This window comes from Zea mays, chromosome 4 (assembly GCF_902167145.1).
Source record: "Zea mays cultivar B73 chromosome 4, Zm-B73-REFERENCE-NAM-5.0, whole genome shotgun sequence".
In the NCBI taxonomy this organism is placed as follows: Eukaryota; Viridiplantae; Streptophyta; class Magnoliopsida; order Poales; family Poaceae; genus Zea; species Zea mays.
The window spans coordinates 147,472,621-147,485,544 of NC_050099.1; positions in this window are offsets into that span (position 1 = coordinate 147,472,621).

The following is a 12,924-nucleotide window of genomic DNA, read 5'->3' on the forward strand; positions in this document are numbered from 1 at the left end:
ATATTTGTTTTTGCACTTTAGTCCAAAAAGTGTACAAAATTTACATATAACCCCCTAGGGTTTCAGTCCAGGGTTTTCCAGGGGTCTATTTAGGGTTTTTGGCACTTCTAGGGTTTGGATGCCACTTAAGTCCATTAATGGTGACATTTTATGATTATTACTAATAAGTTTTGATGTTTTCTCTTGTTTAGGCTTTGTTTACTCTTTTAGGCCCAGTTTAGGGTTAAGTACCCTACTCCAGGGTTTTACCCATGACATGTCACATCAGTACAACTTGTTTGAACTTTTTGCCTAGTGAATGCACTCTAAATGTATCAATCACATGATATGCTAATGTTCATGATGTTATGCTCAAATTTTAGTGGCAGTAACACCAGGGGTGTTACAACTGTGCTGCATTGTTCCCGCTGTCAGAGTCGACCGTTGCGCGCTGGATAGTCGTTGCCCGCTGGCTCACCGGACAGTCCGATGAATTATAGCGAAGCACGCCCGCGTTTTCCCGAGAGTGGCTGGTTGACACTTGTATGGCCCTGGTGCACCGGACAGTCCGGTGCGCCAGTCCACAACACTCAAGTCTTTGCTTCGTTTCAAATTTATTCCCTAACTTGAATCTTTTATTGCTTTGTGTTGAACCCTTTGCACCTGTAATACATGAGTTCTAGAGAAAACTAGTTAGTCCATATGTTTGTGTTGAAAATCAACCACCAAAATTAATTATGGGAAAAGGTTCACTCTATTTCCCTTTCAATCTCCCCCTTTTTGGTGATTGATGCCAATACAAACCAAAGCAAATAATAAGTGCATAAATGAACTAGTTTGCATTTTGGAATGTGTATAGGTTACTTGGAATTAAACCAATTCAAAATTTCACTAGATATGAATGGATTGCTTTTTCTTTTATTTAACATTTTGGACCACATTTGCACCCTTGTTTTGTTTTTGCAAATCCTTTTGGAAAATCTTTTCAAAGTCTTTTTGCAAACAGTCAAAGGTATATGAATAAGATTGCAAGAAGCATTTTCAAGATTTGAAATTTCTCCCCCTATTTCAAATGTTTTTCCTTTGACTAAATAAAACTCCCTTCAATTAAATTCTCCGCTTAGCTTTCAAGAGAATTTTGAAATAGGTACCAACTTAAAGATTGGCTTTTAAAATTACCATTTGAAGGATTAATTGTAAATTAGATACCACTTTGAAACATACAAATTAAAACTTCATTTCAAAAATTTTGAAATTTGATGGTGGTGCGGTCCTTTTGCTTTGGGCTTAATATTTTCTCCCCATTTGGCATTAATCGCCAAAAACGGAGACGTTGAGAGCCCTTCAGAATTTTCTCCCCATTGGAACAAGTAAATAAGAGTGAAGGTTTAGACCAATTGAGAGTGGAGGAACAACGACAAATGTTAGATGATACCATCAGAGTTATGGAGTGGAAGCCTTGTTCTTTGCCGAAGTCTACATTTCCCTTTCAATCTACAACTTAGTGGAGAAATACACTTGAAAACATATTAGTCGAAGCCTTGGTACAAGAATAATAAGAAATATACATTTGTACCAAAATGAAAGAGACATGATCAAAGGTATATAAATGAGCTGTGTGTGCAATGTTTCAATCAAAGTTCCGAGAATCAAGTATATTTAGTTCATTCCTAAGTTTGCTAAAGGTTTTCTCATCTAGTGGCTTGGTAAAGATATCGGCTAATTGGTTTTGGGTATTAACATAAGCAATTTTGATATCTCCCTTTTGTTGGTGATCCCTCAGAAAGTGATACCGAATGTCTATGTGCTTAGTGCGGCTGTGTTCAACAGGATTATCCACCATGCGGATTGCACTCTCATTGTCACATAGGAGAGGGACTTTGTTCAATTTGTAGCCATAGTCCCTGAGGGTTTGCCTCATCCAAAGTAATTGCGCACAGCAATGGCCTGCGGCAATATACTCGGCTTCGACGGTGCAAAGAGCTACTGAGTTTTGTTTCTTTGAAGCCCATGACACCAGGGATCTCCCCAGAAACTGACAAGTCCCTGATGTGCTCTTTCTATCAATTTTACACCCTGCCCAATCGGCATCGAAATATCCTATTAAATCAAAAGTGGATCCCTTGAGGTACCAAAGCCCAAACTTAGGAGTGTAAACTAAATACCTCATGATTCTCTTCATGGCCCTAAGGTGAACTTCCTTAGGATCTGCCTGGAACCTTGCACACATGTATACAGAAAGCATAATATCCGGTCGAGATGCACATAAACAGAGTAAAGATCCTATCATCGACTGGTATACCTTTTGATCTATGGATTTACCTCCCGTGTCGATGTCGAGATGCCCATTGGTTCCCATGGGTGTCTTGATGGGTTTGCCATCCTTCATTCCAAACTTCTTAAGTATGTCTTGAATGTACTTTGTTTGGCTGATGAAGGTGCCATCTTGGAATTGCTTGATTTGGAATCCTATGAAATACTTCAACTCCCCCATCATAGACATCTCGAATTTCTGAATCATGATCCTAATAAACTCTTCACAAGTTGATTTGTTAGTAGACCCAAAAAAATATAATATCATCAACATAGATTTGGCATACGAACAAATCTTTTGCAACAGTTTTAGTAAAGAGAGTAGGATCGGCTTTACCGACTTTGAAGCCATTAGTGATAAGAAAATCTCGCAGGCATTCATACCATGCTCTTGGGGCTTGCTTGAGCCCATAAAGCACCTTTGAGAGTTTATAAACATGGTTAGGGTACTCACTATCTTCAAAGCCGAGAGGTTGCTCAACATAGACCTCTTCCTTGATAGGTCCATTGAGGAAGGCACTTTTCACGTCCATTTGATAGAGCTTAAAGCCATGGTAAGTAGCATAGCTAGGCAAGTAAGATACGAATTGACTCAAGCCTAGCTACGGGTGCATAAGTCTCATCAAAGTCCAAACCTTCGACTTGTGAATAACCCTTGGCCACAAGTTGGGCTTTGTTTCTTGTCACCACTCCATGCTCATCTTGCTTTATGCGGAATACCCATTTGGTACCTACAACATTTTGATTAGGACGTGGAACTAAATGTCATACCTCATTCCTTGTGAAGTTGTTGAGTTCCTCTTGCATTGCCATCACCCAATCCGGATCTCTTAGTGCATCCTCTACCCTGTATGGCTCAATAGAGGAAACAAAAGAGTAATGTTCAGAGTAGTGTGCAACTCTAGATCTAGTAGTTACCCCCTTATGAATGTCACCAAGGATGGAGTTGACAGGGTGATCTCGTTGAATTGGTTGGTGGGCTCTTGGGTGTGGCGGTCTTTGACCCTGAATTTCTTGATCATCTTCCTTATGAATGTCACCAAGAATAAAGCATTTACTCCCAAAGACTAAAAAATATGAAACATTGGGCTTTTTACCAGTGAGGAGTTCATACAATGTCTTCTTGAGGATTCGGTGAAGATATAACCAATTGATGGAGTAGCAGGCGGTGTTAATCGCCTCGGCCCAAAACCGGCCTGGTGTTTTGTATTCATCAAGCATGGTTCTTGCCATGTCCAGTAGAGTTCTATTCTTTCTCTCCACTACACCATTTTGTTGAGGTGTGTAGGGAGAAGAGAACTCATGCTTGATGCCCTCATCCTCAAGAAATCCTTCTATTTGAGAATTCTTGAACTCTGTCCCATTATCGTTTCTTATCTTTTTTATCCTTAATCCGAACTCATTTTGAGCCCATCTCAAGAATCCCTTTAATGTATCTTGGGTTTGTGATTTTTCCTGCAAAAGATTACCCAAGTGAAGCGAGAATAATCATCCATAATAACTAGACAGTACTTACTCCCGCCGATGCTTATGTAAGTTATCGGGCCTATTGGTTACTTGTTCTCAAAAGCTATGAATCAAGAACAAGGTAACAAGAATGTTAATGGTTAAAGACCTTCGTCCTTCGAAGCATTATCTCCCTTAGGATATAATGATCTTTTAACGAAGGTCATGAAGGACATACCTTCATCATTTCGATATGTAAGTATAAATAGAAACATATGAAGCACAGAAAGAGTACAAGTAAACATATTGAATCATCAAATTATTCATATTAACATTATATAATAATGAACAAACATTGATAATATCAAGTTACATTTGTACCTTCGGCTTGACAGTAGGTAAAAATCCGAGAATGACGTGCGAGTGATTACAAGTCAGCGTGAACAGTATAGTGTTACTGTTCATCTATTTATAGGCACAAGACACAGCCTGGGCAAAATTACATTCATGTCCCTGACATTTACTATTAGCCAAAAGGTAACCTGTTGAGGACTAAACAGTCTTTTCTCTTTTAGGTCAGTTTCATTCTCCATCACCGTCCTTGTGCTAAGCCGAAGCTTCTTCATCCACAACTTCGGAACTGGTTCATCCTTCTTCTAGATCGTGCCTTTCATACCATCTACACCTTCATCTCAAAGCCGAAGCTTCCTGTGATAGTATATTATACTGGAAAGCATGTTAGTCGTGTTTTTGAGGACCTTCGGAAGACGAAGGCCCCTAACAGTAGCCCCTCGCAGTATTAATTTGTTCTTGTATCTAACAAATTTAGACTGCGACGTGAACGAAGGCCTTTAGCCGAAGGTCCGAAAAAACACCTTCCCTTCAATGACAAATGAGGCCCGCCAAGTTGCAATGCACTAGGCATATAAATAGAAACCCAAAGTGGCAGCATTTGTTGCGCCATTTCAGTTGCTTGTGCTGTTTTCTCAAATTTTAATTCTCTTGCTATCAGCTCACGCTTGGTTTGCGAGCTTCGTATATACACAAGTGCTTGTTGAATGTCTGAAGAGAAGAAGATGTCTGAGGAGAAGAAGGTTGTGGACCCTGCTCTTGCTGGGTTTTACGAAACTATGAAAAAAACAAACACAGAGAAGAACACAAACGAAATAATGGCAGATTTGTCTAAAGATTCTGATGATAGTGATGACTATGATGTGGAAAGTGGGGATGAAGATTCTGAAGATCGGCCCTGGCGGCCAAGCCATACCATCTTCGGAAAACCGTCCATTAAACAAAGTCAGATTGACGCCATGAAGGGAAGATACTTTTGTGACATGTCTATTGTGAGGGTAGGAGGGGACAGCACCGCTCCTGCACCTGAAGAAAATGAGGTTGTTGTCTACAGAAGTTTATGAAGGCAGGTCTTCGGTTCGCATTGAGCAAATTTTTAGTTGAAGTTTTGAAGACATTTTAAATCTTCCTTCATCAAATCACTCCCGAAGCTATAATCAGAATGGGTATTTTTGTTTGGGTCGTGAGGAGCCAAGGGCTGGAGCCGAGCGCGAAGTGCTTCTGCAACATACACGAACTACTGTATGAGACGAAGGCCACTGGTAAAGAGCAATATCACAACAACTTCGGTTGTTATGGCTTCATTCCTCGCTCCGATGTGAGTTATCTCGTTCCAACCTTTCGAAAAAGGTGGCCCAGAGCCTGGATGGAGGAACGATTTTATGTCAAAAATACTCTGATTGAAAGGGAAGACATAAAGGGGATTATTTAACGCCCCATATGGTCTTGCTTTGGCCTTCAAAGGCCGACCACTGCGCTTGAAAATGATACAAAAGCATGTCAGAAGGCTTTCAACAATGTTTGCGCCTTCATTGGTATGAGAGATCTGGTTCAAGAGCACATAGCCTACAGGGTATGGCCACTTGTGGATAAGTGGGAGATGCCGAAGGAGACTGCTGCTAGGTCCAGTCAAGGTGGCTTGGTTTACTTGAAATATACCTTCAGGTACAGAGACCAGTTTGACGAACCAAACGATGAGTGGCTGAAATGTACTGAGGCTACTAGCAACGAGTTACTTGGGGCATACACTAGAGCTGAAGATGATGCTTTGACCTCAGCCTTCGGAGGTCGATGCAAGAAAAGGTTGAACAAAGTTTTCGATGTGATTGGTTTCATAAACCCTGATTATTGATATCCCTCGCGAAGGCAAGGAAAAAAGAGGAAAACTGCCGCTTCGGCCATCTCTGTTGTACCGAAGGGCAAAAAAATCAAGGTTTTGACGCACCGGCCGAGATACATTGAGACGGCCACAGTGCCGAAATTTTATGAAGGAGCAGTTTCAACTGTCGATGCAAGACCGATTGAATTGCCGAAGGTGCCTATAGCCGAGCCAGCCGAAACCAAAGAAGAGGCGGCCAAAAACCAGAGCTAGAAAAAGTAATAGTGCTGCCAGAAATCTTGAGCCCACCGGCAGAAGCAGAATTGCCGAAGGTTGCAAAGGTTCCCGCAACAACTCCCAAGAGAAGGATGACAAGTGTGTTGGACGTTGTCATGGAGACGACAAGGGCATTGACTCCTGCGCCTGCAAGAAAGATTACCGAAGTTGTGGCGGCTCGCGGTAAAACCGAAGCTGAGGCCCCAGCGCCCATGGAGGCAGAGCCTGCTGCAACTGAGAGAGCTGAGCAGGAATCTCCAGATACTGGCATAACTCTAAAGAAGTATGCGACAGGAAAAGCTAAATCCCCTATTCCCGAAGCACCGTCCAAAGATTCTGACTTTATTATTTGTCATGTTTCGAGAAAAAAGTTATCTGAAGAAGAAATTATGGAAGCCAAACACTACGCTCGGAAACTGAAATATCCGAAGGGAGCCTTCGTGTTCAATGGCACTGACGAAGATGATTTCCTATACTATCTGCCAGACAACAAGGAAATATCCGTCTGCCGGGAGATGGCCAGAAATATGGGTTTTCCAAAGCTTGAGGCTGGCCTCTGCGCCATGTCAAAAGATGATCTCGCAGACAGCCTTGCATACAACAGTCTGAAGGTACGAAAGTGGTGAACTTAATATATTATTTTGTCTTGTAATCTCGTGCTGATTCTATCTTCTTGCAGGGCTTAATTCTTAGCAACACTTTGAGGGCGCAAAAGAATGCTGAAGATGAAAGTTGTGTGATAGCCCTCGGCAATCTTCGATCAGAAGTTATCAAGCTAAGAAATGAAGCCTTGGAGAAGGATAAAATTATACTTTCATTAGTATATAAAGTGAAGAAAGATGAAGCGAAATTTAACGCTGAATTCGAAGCTCGTAAAGTCGAAGTTGAAGACCTTCGGAAAAACTTGCTGAAGCTAACGAAAATTTTGCACTTGCAAAAGCTAGTCAAGAAATAAGTGAATGGTCGAACACTAGGCTAGAGAAAAATATTGAGGAGCTTCGTGAATCCAAGGAAAGGTGCTTCGAGAAATCCTTGGATTGCGTAAGAAAATTGAAAACCAGCTTTGCCAGAGTAGGTGCTTATTCTTCTGAAGAAAATTTTATTCGAGGCAACCCCGAGGGTGTTATTGATTGGATAAGCGGGGAAGCTGAAGCTTTTGAAGAGATCTTGACCGATCGCGGGGACATCTATGCTTTCACTGGCGCTCGAGGGATTGCGGCAATTCTAGAGAAGGCTGGTTGCGACCACGTTAAAGCTGCAGCCCAGGCTGAAGCCACCTTCTTCACAGACGACACGAGAGACCCTTCGGCCGAAGCAACTTTGTTGGGTGGAAAGTTTTACTCCGATGTTTGGGTGAACGATGGCCGAGAATTGGCCAACAAAATCATAAAGAAAAATAAAAAAGAGACCCATGATGCCCGAGAAGAAGCTAGGCGAGCCGAAGAAGCTGCTGAGCACGCAAGGCGCATAGGTATTGTTTTTGAATTTTAGCTTCGGTGTTTATTTTCTGGCTTCAAACTAATAGTTTGCCTATTACAGCTGAATTGTCATCGCTGCCTGAGCCATACAACCCCCTAGCTGATCCGGTCATGAAAGAAGCACTGGATATAATGAGCGTTGCTAACTCCATCGTCGACGAAGTCGTCGACAGGTTGCTGAACGAAGCCGCCGAGAAAATACTTAAGGAAGATTAGACTTTATTGTAATGACACTATGTAACATTTGGTGTATGGAACAATTAATCAGACATGTAAATTATTGTAATATATTTCTTTACGATGCATGAAATTTGAGCACATACCGTTTTTGAGCCTTCGGCGAAAAAACACCTTCCCTTCTTTTCATGCTTCGTAAAGAAAGAAGCCCCTTTCTATGTCGAATCTGTTGTGATGAATTGTGTTTGCCAAAGGTTTGTTTCGTGCCTCAGCACACTTTCATTCAACAAAGTATTGTCGAAGATCTGCTTCGTATCCAATCTTTTTGCCATTGATGTGTTATGATGTATGATGTAATGTTATGTGGAATGATGCGATGATATGATGCAATATGATGGTGATGCCGAACACACGCACACACTCGCCCACACTGGAACACACAAGACTCTCCATCCCCTTAGGGACATCTTTGGAGTCTTTAAGCTCTGTATCCCCTTAGGAACGACTTTGAAGCTTCTTCACCTTATATTTTGGTGGTATTTAAGCTCTGCATCCCCATAGGAACGACTTTGGAGCTTATTCACCTTTTATTTCGGTGGTATTTAAGCTCTGCATCCCCTGATGAACGACTTTGAAGCTTCTTCACCTTCTATTTCGGTGATATTTTGGCTCTGCATTCCCTTAGGAACGACTTTTGAGCTTTGGAACTTACTCTACGCTCCCTTAGGAACGACTTTTGTAGCTTTGGAACTTACTCTGCGCTCCCTTAGGAACGACTTTTGTAGCTTCAGAAGTCTGTTAGGAAGAAGCATTTTACTTAATAATACGGGCACAGTTATTACATGGGACCAAAATTAAGTCCTTCGTGACTTGTTTTTCACACAAAAAATAAGATGATAGAAAAGAAAAAGATACATCAGGGGTATGATATTCTTTTAGTAGATATGCTTGGATTCAGGCACAGTACTGTTGACTGTGTGAGCTTCGGACTCCTCCCGAAAATCACGCTGCTGCTGTGCGTGTTGGTGCCCTTCTGGCTGCTGGCTTCGGGTCTGAGTAGGTGGTAATGGTGGTGGTAATGGGAGCTGGGCCCAGGAAGCTTGAGAGTGACTTGCCAAAGCGACAGAAGCCGAAGGTTGTTGATTGCCTACATATTCTGGTATATAAGGAGAGTAGCATGAAGCAATATGTAGAACCTGCTTCGGCTGATTCTGCCGCGCCTCAGCTTCGACAATCTCCTTTTGCTTCTGAATTGTGACTTGGCATGTTCTTTTGGTGTGGCCCTTGTCTTCACCACAGAATAAGCAATATAGCCTTCTTGGCTGATCCCCATATCTTCCTTCGAAGCCTCTGCCGCCTCTGCCCCATGGGACTGGTGGCCTGAAAGAGCTTTGTTGTTGCCCTGAAGATTGGGAGCTATGTTGTGGCCTTTGAGGCTGGCTTCCTCTGTCATCACTTAAGTTGGAATTATGGATTGATCTGACATGCCTGGGGTGAATTCTTCCTCTGAAGCCCCTGGTCATCTCAGAAAACATGTATGCTTCTTACCTTCTTTGGTGGAAATCATTATCAGCCCGGATGTACTCATCCATCTTCTGAAGAAGCTTCTCCAGGGTTTGTGGGGGTTTCCTGGCAAAATACTGAGCCGTAGGTCCTGGCCGAAGTCCCTTGATCATGGCTTCAATGACAATTTCATTGGGCACTGTGGGCGCTTGTGCTCTTAGACGCAGGAACCTTCGGACATACGCCTGAAGATACTCCTCATGATCTTGCGAACACTGAAATAAAGCCTGAGCAGTGACTGGCTTTGTCTGAAAGCCTTGGAAGCTAGTGATTAGCATGTCCTTGGGCTTCTGCCATGATGTAATTGTCCTTGGCCTGAGAGACGAATACCAAGTTTGAGCTACACTTTTGACTGCCATGACGAAGGATTTTGCCATGACTACAGTATTGCCCCCATATGAAGATATGGTTGCTTCATAGCTCATTAAGAACTGCTTCGGGTCTGATTTCCCATCATACATAGGAAGCTAGGGTGGTTTGTAAAACGGGGGCCATCGGATAGCCTGCAATTCTTCTGCTATAGGAGAAGCATCATCAAAAGCAAAATTGCCATGATGGAAATCATCATACCATTCATCATCGTTGTACGAATTGTCTTGACGAAGCTCTCTGTGTTGAGGCCTTCGGTCTTGGTCATCTTGGGTGAGGTGACACATTTCCTCAGTAGCCTCATCAATCTTCCTCTGAAGATCGGCGAGACGAAGCATCTTTTCTTTCTTCTTCTAGACCTGTTGATGAATGGCTTCAAGGTCCCTGATTTCTTAGTCCAACTCCTCCTCCTGAGGTGTTGGACTAGTAGCCTTCCTTTTCTGGCTCCTGGCTTCGCGTAATGTATCTTGATTAACGTCCAGTGGCTGCAATGCAGCCCCTGGCCCTGATGACTTCTTCGGTGGCATGACGAAGGTCAGAGCTTGCCGAAGGTGGTCAAGTGAGTTCACCGTAGGTGGGCGCCAATGTTGGTCACTTGTTCTCAAAAGCTATGAATCAAGAACAAGGCAACACGAATGTTAATGGTTAAAGACCTTCGTCCTTCGAAGCATTATCTCCCTTAGGATATAATGATCTTTTGACGAAGGTGATGAAGGACATACCTTCATCATTTTGATATGTAAGTATAAATAGAAAAATATGAAGCACAGAAAGAGTACAAGTAAACATATTGAATCATCAAATTATTCATATTAACATTATATAATAATGAACAAACATTGATAATATTAAGTTACATTTGTACCTTCGGCTTGACAGAAGGTAAAAATCCGAGAATGATGTGCGAGTGATTACAAGTCAGCGTGAACAACACGATGTTACTGTTCATCTATTTATAGGCACAGGACACAGCCTGGGCAACATTACATTCATGTCCCTGACATTTATTATTAGCCAAAAGGTAAGCTATCGAGGTCTAAACGGTCTTTTCTCTTTTAGGTCGGTTTTATTCTCCATCACCGTCCTTGTGCTAAGCCGAAGCTTCTTCATCCACAGCTTCGGAACTGGTTCATCCTTCTTCCAGATCGTGCCTTTCATACCATGTACACCTTCATCTCAAAGCCGAAGCTTCCTGTGATAGTATATTATACTGGAAAGCATGTTAGTCATGTTTTTGAGGACCTTCGGAAGACGAAGGCCCCCAACTGGGCCGAATAGATCCATGTGGAGTAGCTCGAGCGGCCTGTCAGTTGTCATGATGTTTTTGTGTGGATGGTGGGTACCAACTTGCTTTCCTGCTTGGCATGCACTACAAACCCTGTCTTTCTCAAAATGAACATTTGTTAGTCCTAAAAAGTGCTCTCTCTTTAGAAGCTTATGAAGATTTTTCATTCCAACATGGGCTAGTCAACAATGCCAGAGCCAACCCATATTGGTCTTAGCAATTAAGAAAGAGTCAAGTTCAGCTTGGTTATCATTAAAATCAACTAAATATTGCTGACCTTCTAACACTCCCTTAAATGCTATTGAATCATCACTTCTTCTAAAGACAATAACACCTATATCTGTAAATAGACACTTGTAGCCCATTTTGCATAATTGAGAAAAAGAAAGCAAATTGTAATATAAAGAATCTACAAGAAAAACATTGGAAATAGAATGGTCAGGAGATATAGCAATTTTACCTAAACCTTTGACCAAACCTTGATTTCCATCCTAGAATGTGATAGCTCGTTGGGGATCTTCATTTTTTCTCATAGGAGGAGAACATTCTTTTCTCCTCTGTCATGTGGTTTGTGCACCCGCTATCGATTATCCAACTTGAACCACCGGATGCATAAACCTACAAAACAAATTTATGCCTTGTTCTTAGGTACCAAAACGGTCTTGGGTCCTTTCACATTAGAAACAAGTACCTTGGGTACCCAAACACAAGTCTTTGAACTCTTGTGTTTGCCACCAACATATTTGGCAACTACTTTGCCTAATTTGTTAGTTAAAACATAAGATGCATCAAAAGTCTTAAAAGAAACATTATGTTCAATTGATGCAGCAGTAATTTTCTTTCTAGGCAATTTAACATGAGTGGTATGCCTAGAGCTAGAAGCCTCATTTTTATACATGAATGCATGGTGAGAAGCATTATGAGGTTTCCTAGCATGAATCTTCCTAATTTTGTGTTCGGGATAGTTTGCAGGATATAAAATGTAACCCTCACTGTCCTGAACCATGGGAGCTTTGCCCTTAACAAAATTAGACAATTTCTTAGGGGCATTAAGCTTGACATTGCTCCCCTGTTGGAAACCAATGCCATCTTTAATGCCAGGGCGTCTCCCATTATAAAGCATACTTCTAGAAAATTTAAACTTTTCATTTTCTAGTTCATGCTCGGCAATTTCAGCATTTAATTTAGTTGTGTGATCATTTAGTTGTTTAATCATGGCAATGTGATCATCCATAGATTCTACATTAACATCTCTACATCTATTATAAATAGAAATATGCTCAATAGTAGATGTAGAAGGTTTGCAAGTATTTAATTCTTCTATCTTAGATTTGATCTAGTATTCTCATCTCTAAGACAGGAAATAGTATCATTGCAAACATTTAAATCTTTAACCTTAGAAACTAAGCTAGCATTTTCATTTCTAAGGCTAGAAATTGAATCATGGCAAATGATATGCTCTTTAGATAGGTTTTCACATTTTCCTACTTCCTAAGCATAAGCATTTTTCAACTTAACAAATTTTTTTGTTTTCTTTAATTAGAAAGTCCTCTTGGCTATCCAAGAGTTCATCCTTCTCATTAATTGCTTCAATTAATTCATTTAATTTCTTCTTTTGGTCCATGCTAAGGTTGGCAAAAAGAGACATTAAGTTATCTTCACTATCACTAGAGCTGCCCTCATCACTAGATGTTGTATATTTGGGGATGGCTCTAGATTGTACCTTCTTTTTCTTATCATCCTTAGCCATGAGACACTTGTGGCCGACGTTGTGGAAGAGGAGGCCCTACTTGACGGCGATGTTGGCGGCATCCTCGTCGGAGGAGGAGTCAGTGGAGCTCTCATCGGAGTCCCATTCCCGACATATG